Raw genomic sequence first — 8,911 nt, forward strand, 5'->3', positions numbered from 1 at the left:
TACTGCTATTCTTTCTGAACGATATACTGCAGATCAGAGTGTGTTTAAAGGGGCCCCTCTGGAGTTGCAGAGATCCTGGACAAATAATATCCCTCCCTCGCCTAAACGCGCTGCTTGGGCAGGAAGGGCACAGCGATTATGATGCCACGGTGGCTAGGAGACGTTAACTACCTCGCCCGGCATACAGGAGGTTGTGGGTTAGATCCCAACCCTGACACCTGTTGTATATTTGGAGTTTGCGTGTCTCTCTCCCTGTGGTCGCATGGATTACTCCCCAAGTCCTCCGGTTTTAGTATTTGGCTGCTCTACATTTCCACGTGATGAGTTATCTATCATTTGTGGCCAGGTCGTTCCTGACACAAAGCCACCTGTTAACGTGAAAGAATAAACACAGTTTAGATTTACCTTTACCTGCCTTGAGCCCCCCCCCTCTCTCCCCCAGCTGTGAGCCCCCCCTCTCTCCCCCAGCTGTGAGCCCCCCTTCTCTCCCCCAGCTGTGAGCCCCCCCCCCTCTCTCCCCCAGCTGTGAGCCCCCCCTCTCTCCCCCAGCTGTGAGCCCCCCCCTCTCTCCCCCAGCTGTGAGCCCCCCCTCTCTCCCCCAGCTGTGAGCCCCCCCCCCTCTCTCCCCCAGCTGTGAGCCCCCCTCTCTCCCCCAGCTGTGAGCCCCCCCCCTCTCTCCCCCAGCTCTGAGCCCCCACTCTCTCTCCCCCAGCTGTGAGCCCCCCCCCCTCTCTCCCCCAGCTCTGAGCCCCCACTCTCTCTCCCCCAGCTGTGAGCCCCCCCCCCTCTCTCCCCCAGCTGTGAGCCCCCCCTCTCTCTCTCTCCCCCAGCTGTGAGCCCCCCCCCTCTCTCCCCCAGCTGTGAGCCCCCCCTCTCTCTCTCTCCCCCAGCTGTGAGCCCCCCCCTCTCTCCCCCAGCTGTGAGCCCCCCCCCTCTCTCCCCCAGCTGTGAGCCCCCCCTCTCTCTCTCTCCCCCAGCTGTGAGCCCCCCCTCTCTCCCCCAGCTGTGAGCCCCCCCCCTCTCTCCCCAGCTGTGAGCCCCCCCCTCTCTCCCCCAGCTGTGAGCCCCCCCTCTCTCTCCCCCAGCTGTGAGCCCCCCCCCTCTCTCCCCCAGCTGTGAGCCCCCCCCCTCTCTCCCCAGCTGTGAGCCCCCCCTCTCTCCCCCAGCTGTGAGCCCCCCCTCTCTCCCCCAGTCTTACTGAGAGGTTATGTGACTGAGAGGTTCTGTGACTGAGAGGTTCTCTTACTGAGAGGTTCTCTGAGAGGTTCTCTTACTGAGAGGGACTCTTACTGAGAGGTTCTGTTACTGAGAGGGAATCTTATTGAGAGGTTCTCTGAGAGGTTCTCTTACGGGTCGTGGAGGAGCCTCCAGCGAGGCTCGCCACATTCCGCCGTGCGGCGATTCCCACCCCGCAGGCTCCAGCTGCCGCCCTGCCTGCAAAATCCCGCCACGATGCTCACACGTTTCTCGACAAATTTGACTAAAGCGTGTTTTGTTTCCCCCGTTACCGCCGCAACGACCCCTTGGATGCAGCCCCCGGGTCTGGGAGGCCTGGCGTAATGTCCTGGGTATAACAATCATAAATGCCACAATTTATAAACTTGGAACGCGGCGCCGCGCTCACTATTCGCTCGCTCTTGAAGACAGAAGATGACTCGCGAGGCGCAAGAATGCAGCAGTCACGTGGGGAGCCGGTGCCAACAATTGCCCAAGCTCTGCGGTCCTCTATATATTCGGGTGTGATCGGCCAGTTCTGTTTTTTTTTATATATATGATAGAAAGTCAGAGAACCCAGAGGAAATCCATGCAAAACAGGGGGCGAACGTAAAAAAACTCCACACGGAAAGTCGCTCGAGTTGAGAATCGAACCCAGGCTCCTTTTTGCTGTGGGTCACAATGGTGTTGCAACATTTTGTTCACTGCTGGTTGATTTTTTTCACGAATTTGTGGCACCCTTTGGGCTGATCGGAGGGCCCCTGCACTTTGGCATAGTTTACCCTGGGTCACGATTGCCTGCAGACACTCCTGCCTCCTTACATTCCGAGAGGCACGCTGACGACGTTCTCGACGGCCCCTCTCTGTGCCAAAAAAATAATTTGAATGCGAACACCAAATGTTTCTCGAGGATGTTGACCGTTCTTAAAAAGTCCCCGACTATACTTAACTCTTTTTTTAAGCAGTTAGCCGGCAGGCACGGGGAGGACGATGTCTGTGCCAGGAAGTAAAGTAAGAACTGTAAACTGCGATTATTTCTATTTTCTGCCTCCCTAATGAAGCCGTTGCTAAATATACCCTGCAGCTGACTGGCTACGCTTCAAGTAAAAGTAAAATTTGGCTTTTCCCCCACTTTTTTTAGAACACGACTCTGTAAACGTAAACGTTGCCTTTGCAGTGTCGTCACCACTTTACGGTCTAACTGCTAAATTTAGATGTTGTTTACGTCGCTTGTAATTGTTGCATTTGTCATGTAACACACACACACACACAGGTAACGCGTACGCAGAGGCGGTATGTGTCTCAAGGCGCCAGTGATGCCTAGACCCCGACCGCCACATGCTGCCGGGATTCTGAAAGGGCTCCCACTCCGTTGTTGTACCTGCTCGATGTTGCCGGCCAGAGCTGAATCCAGGGAATTCTCTGGCCACTCATCAGCAGGTTGGTTCACCTTGCTCATTTTGCTCATTTCCAAATTAAACCAAATCACATCTTACTTGCTCCTGTAACTCACGTTTCGTTTTTTTTCTCTGGTGCCGCTTGCTGCGACGTGTGCGCAGGCTTTTTCAACTCGCCTGCGTTTATGTCACTGTTCGACTGCAGTCTGATGAAGCTATTCGGGAGATCTTTGCTCGACTCGAACATAGGGCTTGCTAGCGCCTGCACCGAACGTTTTCCTGGCGCCTCTTGCTCTCGTATTACATTTGCACTCTCTTCTTGATTCGCATGCGTTTCGTTTACGACCAGTGAATGCCGTGTTGATTAGTTGTGCGATATTCCCGAAGGGTCCCACAACTCGTCCTCTGCAGTGCCGGCGTCTTTGTCGCTGTTGGTGTGCTCACGCACCACGGATCTCCCTTGCAAAATCGTGGGGCAGCTTGCTCAACGGGATCATCCCGTGTAACGAATACCATAAACTCCCTCGTTCGGCACGAATCACCCTCCAATTACACTCCACCTCTCCGGCCTTTCTGTGTGCTGGGAAGAAGAAGAGCCTTTGCCCAAACACGTCGCCTGTTGTCTAGCACGAGCATGTTGCCCGTCCTAGGCCGTGTGTATCGCAGTAAATGTGAAACTTGCAAGCGAAGAGCAGACCGCGACGTGATATTCATTGCATCAATTCGTGTGCAATTTGTAAGGCCGCGGTGACACAGACTTATTTCATGTATAAAGGTTATAATCACTTGTCCATCACGACGTCCTTTTTACTTGGATGTCTCAACAGCGTGACGGAGATCGCGTGATGACGTGAGGGCTCTGCCTTTGAAGTGAGGGTTGTCAGTTGACGCCGAGGAGGGGGGAGGAGGCGCCCCCCCCCCATGTGGAGTGACGTCACCCGCTAATTATTATGAAGGGGGGGGAGGGGTCCATTCAGAGGACGTCACCTCTTCATGATTATTAATTAGGGGGGCTGTTCGATGTGGCGTGACGTCACTTGCTCATGATTATTAATGGAGGGGGGGATGTTCGATTCGGAGTGACGTCACCTGCTGAAGAGGGGGGTTCTCTATGCGGAGTGACGTCACCCGCTCATGATTATTAATGAGAGGGGATGCATGTGGAGGACGTCACCTGTTCATGAGTTTTAATGAGGGGGGCTGGCCGACGTGCAGTGACGTCACGCGCGGGACACACAGACATTATCGGCTCATTACAGTAGTCAACGTTATTGTTGACGCCCACTTTGTTTACTGAAGGGATGTGTTCAGGTGTCCTCCCACGGGGGCTTGACCTGCGCTGAAGGCCGGGCCCGCTGGCCGTCAGCGGAGTGCCTCCACGTGCACCGAGCTCCAAGCTCTGGGATCCTTTGTTTGTTTTCTCGACGCGATTGTTGAGTCAATATCAGCCGATTCCGATTCTAAACACGAGATGTGGTCGTACGTGGCTACGTGCTTGAAATATATCGGTGATTTGTTTAATTTGCAGTACGTGGAAAAAAGAGTAAAATTGTGCAGAAACATGCGCTTCGTGAATATTATTATATTGGGCGCAAGCTTGTTCCGAGGTAAACCGCCTCCCTTTGGCAATGGTGGACGCAGGCCTCTCCCGTGCTGTGTTGGTGACGATTTGTCCATAGCTCACAACGCCGGTGACAGCGCGGGTTTGTGAATGGGGCCCTGAACCACTGCACAGTTCACTCGCCGCTGATGTTCGCTGTGGCCAGGACTCAAACGCAGGTTGCCAGGCTCCTCATATAGACGCAGCGCACTAACCACTGCATCACCGCTCCACCCTAGCTGCACCATCAACCCCTTTACAAATCGGCTAAGTGGTAATAATGCTGACCCTATATCAATCCACTGGTGGACGAAGGCCTCCCCAGACCTCCGCCATCTCTCACAATCCATCCGCACGAACTGAGCTCATCGCTCCATCTCCTCTCTCGCACGCGCCACATCTCTTCGCTGCCACGCGGCTTCTCCCAGCGCCGCGTGTCCTGCCCAAGCCACTCCTCTTCGTCCTCACGTCTCGGAGGATGTCCATCGTCAGCTGCGTATTTTCTACAATCCACGCGCTCGTCTTTCTGCCGCGCAATGTAATTGCAAGCAAGCCGCCATGCCCCATGCTTCTTCTTTGCGTGACCTTTGGGGTATCCATCCAAGCTGTTGTTCTCGCCATTTGTTCGCTACTTCTGTGCCCCCCCCTATTGAATTATGTTTCAATCCGAGTGTACCCCCCCCCCACATACACACTCACATAGCCTGACCCCCAAAGTGGCTCTGAGAACTACAGTAAATGTAATGAATAATGAACATCGCTAGTTTAACACATTGTCCACTTTGTGAGGTGTCCGATGAACTCGTCAGTGACGCGCAAGCGAACACAAATTCAACGGACTCTGCATGCGTGACGTCATTTGTCCGTGCTCGTTGTTTGCCATCAATGTGTCTAGAACGGTGTTTAACATCGCTCAAGCTTATACCAGATGGATTCACATTATTTAGTCGTTATTTGACATTGTCAGATTCGTGCATGGTGATTGTCCACCAACGACTCTGGTGTGCGATGTAACTTCACATGTTTGTAGATCACATTCTTAGGTTTTTTCGGTAAAGTACGTAGGAAAAAAAATAAAATTAATAAAAGCAAAATAAAAATAAAATAAAAATCACGACGTTCCGGAGGCAACACAAGCTTCCGTCTTCAGGTGGAACCGTCACAGCACGATAGCTGTATCAAGTGAAATAATTTTATTTTTTTACCTACATGACTTTACCGAAAAAACCTAAGAATATGAATCCTTGCAGTCACGAAAGCTTCAAATCTAGAATTTGTAGATCACCTCGCGTCTCCCCCGGGGACATCGCCACGTAACCGCCAGCGGTCTGCAGCGCACCCAGAGAATCACCGCATGGAATCATTGCGGCGCTGCGCTACATCCAAGTATCAATCACACCAGGCACCTCAAATAGCAAAGTGAGAAAAGTGCGTCTCGTCTCGAGCAAGTGTGTGTGTCTTCTTGGTTCTTTCGGTAAAGTCACGTAGAATGGAAATAATAAAATAATAAAAATAAAACATAATAAAATAATTCTCACGACGTTTCGGCCACAACGCAAGCAGCCGTCCGCAGGTGAAGAACAGGTCTGTCGGAACAGGTCTGTCGAAAAGACACTCGTTGCGATTGGAGGGTGTCAACTTATGTCCCAAACGTCAGAGGCTGCAAATTGTATCGCGAAAATCCCACTGACGCGGAGCGACTCATTTGCGACAAAGCTCACGCCCGGGGCACGCTGACGTAGAACATGCCAATCACGTGGAGAAGAAGCGGCACTTTAAAATAAGAAGTTTTACCCGTGATTGCCAAACTCTGCATTCTGGATTTGAAAACCAAAACAAGTTTTGTGGTTTAGTCCCAACCCACCACCCCCTCGCTTAAAGCACATTTGGTTATACAACATTGTGCGTTTAATATCAAAGCGTCTGTGGATTCAAATGGGGAAAACAACTTTACCGAATATGTGCCATCGGGGCCGTCCATAAATGACGTCACGCGATTTTGGACGATTTTTGACTCCCCCCCCCCCATCGTCACACGGCGTCACAAAAAGTCAGACCCCCCCTCAAATATGACGTCACAAAGCTCTGCCCCCCCCCCCCCCCCAAATAAAACATGCTTCAAATCGCTTTAAACTATTGTCATTGTAGTGCGTATTTAATGTGGCGCTGCACTCTGATGTTGTAGGAAAAAACATTTATTTAAAAGTCTATTTAATTAAGTAGAACGTGTTGACTATTTATTTAAAGTTGCACATTTTGATGTGACGTCACATTTCTCACCCCCACCCCCTCGTCACACATCGTTACAAATGTCTGACCCCCCCCCCCCCCCCAGGTGCGTGACGTCATTTATGGACGGCCCCATATTGCTGTGCAGAGGCTATTCCATTCGATGAATAATCGCTGTTGGATCTATCAATCACGTTGAGACGACTCAGACTCAGCGGCGTCACTCGGGTTGGCGTCACCCCTCATGGACCTCCGCCCGTACCAAACCACACAGAATCCTTAGTCATGTTTGTTGTGATAATGTTACTCGTAAATCGTAATTCACGTATATCACTGAATGTAATGGCAATAGTCGTGACGTAAACAACTAGCAAAATTAAAATTACACCTTTAAATTACAACATTTCCTTTAATTATTACTTCGTTCTCAAAAAAGGTATTGATATAGGTTCACTAATACTAATTACCAAATTGTTGTAGCTAAAACACCAGAAAATCTTACAAAACCAGCGACTAAAAAAACTCGAGCAGCAACGTAAACAACAGCGCGTGCTGGCGGCGCGTGCAGACGAGACCACGTGACTCGAAGCGTCACTGGAGTTGGGTAACGACGACGGCTCTGAGCGGAGCGCAATTGGAAGGTTCTAAAAGTAAATTAGCGCAGAATTTTAGCCTTGTAGGTATGTTGATACATTACATGTAAGCTGGGCTTACGAAAAAAATTTGGTTGTTGTTATAACTAACCACAGGGATTTTTTTAAATAAAAAAAAATTTCTGCTGAAACTGCACAAAAATTGTATAGACAGTAATTTTGGTGTCCCCCCCCCTCTGATGGTGTCACCCCTCTGATGGTGTCACCCCTCTGATGGTGTCACCCCCTCTGATGGTGTCACCCCTCTGATGGTGTCACCCCTCTGATGGTGTCACCCCCTCTGATGGTGTCACCCCTCTGATGGTGTCACCCCTCTGATGGTGTCACCCCTCTGATGGTGTCACCCCCTCTGATGGTGTCACCCCTCTGATGGTGTCACCCCTCTGATGGTGTCACCCCCTCTGATGGTGTCACCCCTCTGATGGTGTCACCCCTCTGATGGTGTCACCCCCTCTGATGGTGTCACCCCTCTGATGGTGTCACCCCTCTGATGGTGTCACCCCTCTGATGATGTCACCCCCTCTGATGGTGTCACCCCTCTGATGGTGTCACCCCTCTGATGGTGTTACCCCCTCTGATGGTGTCACCCCTCTGATGGTGTCACCCCTCTGATGGTGTCACCCCTCTGATGATGTCACCCCCTCTGATGGTGTCACCCCTCTGATGGTGTCACCCCTCTGATGGTGTCACCCCTCTGATGGTGTCACCCCTCTGATGGTGTCAACCCCTCTGATGGTGTCACCCCTCTGATGGTGTCACCCCTCTGATGGTGTCACCCCCTCTGATGGTGTCACCCCTCTTATGGTGTCAACCCCTCTGATGGTGTCACCCTCTGATGGTGTCACCCTCTGATGGTGTCACCCCTCTGATGGTGCACCCCCCCGTGACGCCACTGCCCAGACTGCTGCCAGGTTAGCGAGGCCGTGCTGCGTCTCGTCCACTCTGCAGCTCACACGCACAAAGATCCCCCGTATAGTCTTAACAGACTGTCGGGGCAAGTGCTGTTAGCGAGCACCTGTAAAGGCCGGCACGGCACACGGGTGGGGTCGGCCAGCACCACGCCCGGCCGCCTTTGTCTCCCTAGTGACGATGTTTACACACCGCACCAGGTACTCGTTTTGAGGCAAACTGAGTACTTGCTCTGGAATTCCCTCCCCACCACCATCGTCATGCAGCCAACCACAAACTCTCACAAACCAAGGCCTGAACACACGGGTCTCTACTATATGTAGGAATGATTTTAAAACATCCATTCAAGACATTACGTTGTTGCAAAAGTAAAATATGAACGATTGTATTTTACCAGGTCGGGCCCACTGAGCAATATTTATGAAATCCACGTAACCACGGGGAGAGAGACACGCAAACTCCAAATATTCGGGCAGGTGTCAGGGTTGGGATGGAACCCACGAGCTCCTGCACACCAGGCGAGGTAGTTAACATCTCCCAGCCCTGTCACTGCGAGCCAGGCAGATACACGCAGCAGAGAAGACGCCTGCAAGAGAATACAACTTCTGCATTGAAAACACAGTTCAACTAATGATGTACATTTTTCGATTTAAAGCTTTCGTGACTTCAGGGATTCATATTCCTGGTTCTTTCGGTAAAGTCACGTAGAAGGGAAATAATAAAATAATAAGAAAAATTATGAAAATAAAACATAATATAATAACACATACTATTATAAAAATAAAACATAATAAAATTATTATTTCCCTTCTACGTGAATTAACCGAAAGAACCAAGAAGATGTACATTTTGTAAAGACCATTCCGTTCTAGAGGTAAATCCGTCTGATGTGGCATCACGACAGCCGA

Source organism: Lampetra planeri, chromosome 54, assembly GCF_965212315.1.
Source record: "Lampetra planeri chromosome 54, kcLamPlan1.2.h2, whole genome shotgun sequence".
NCBI classification, from domain to species: Eukaryota; Metazoa; Chordata; class Hyperoartia; order Petromyzontiformes; family Petromyzontidae; genus Lampetra; species Lampetra planeri.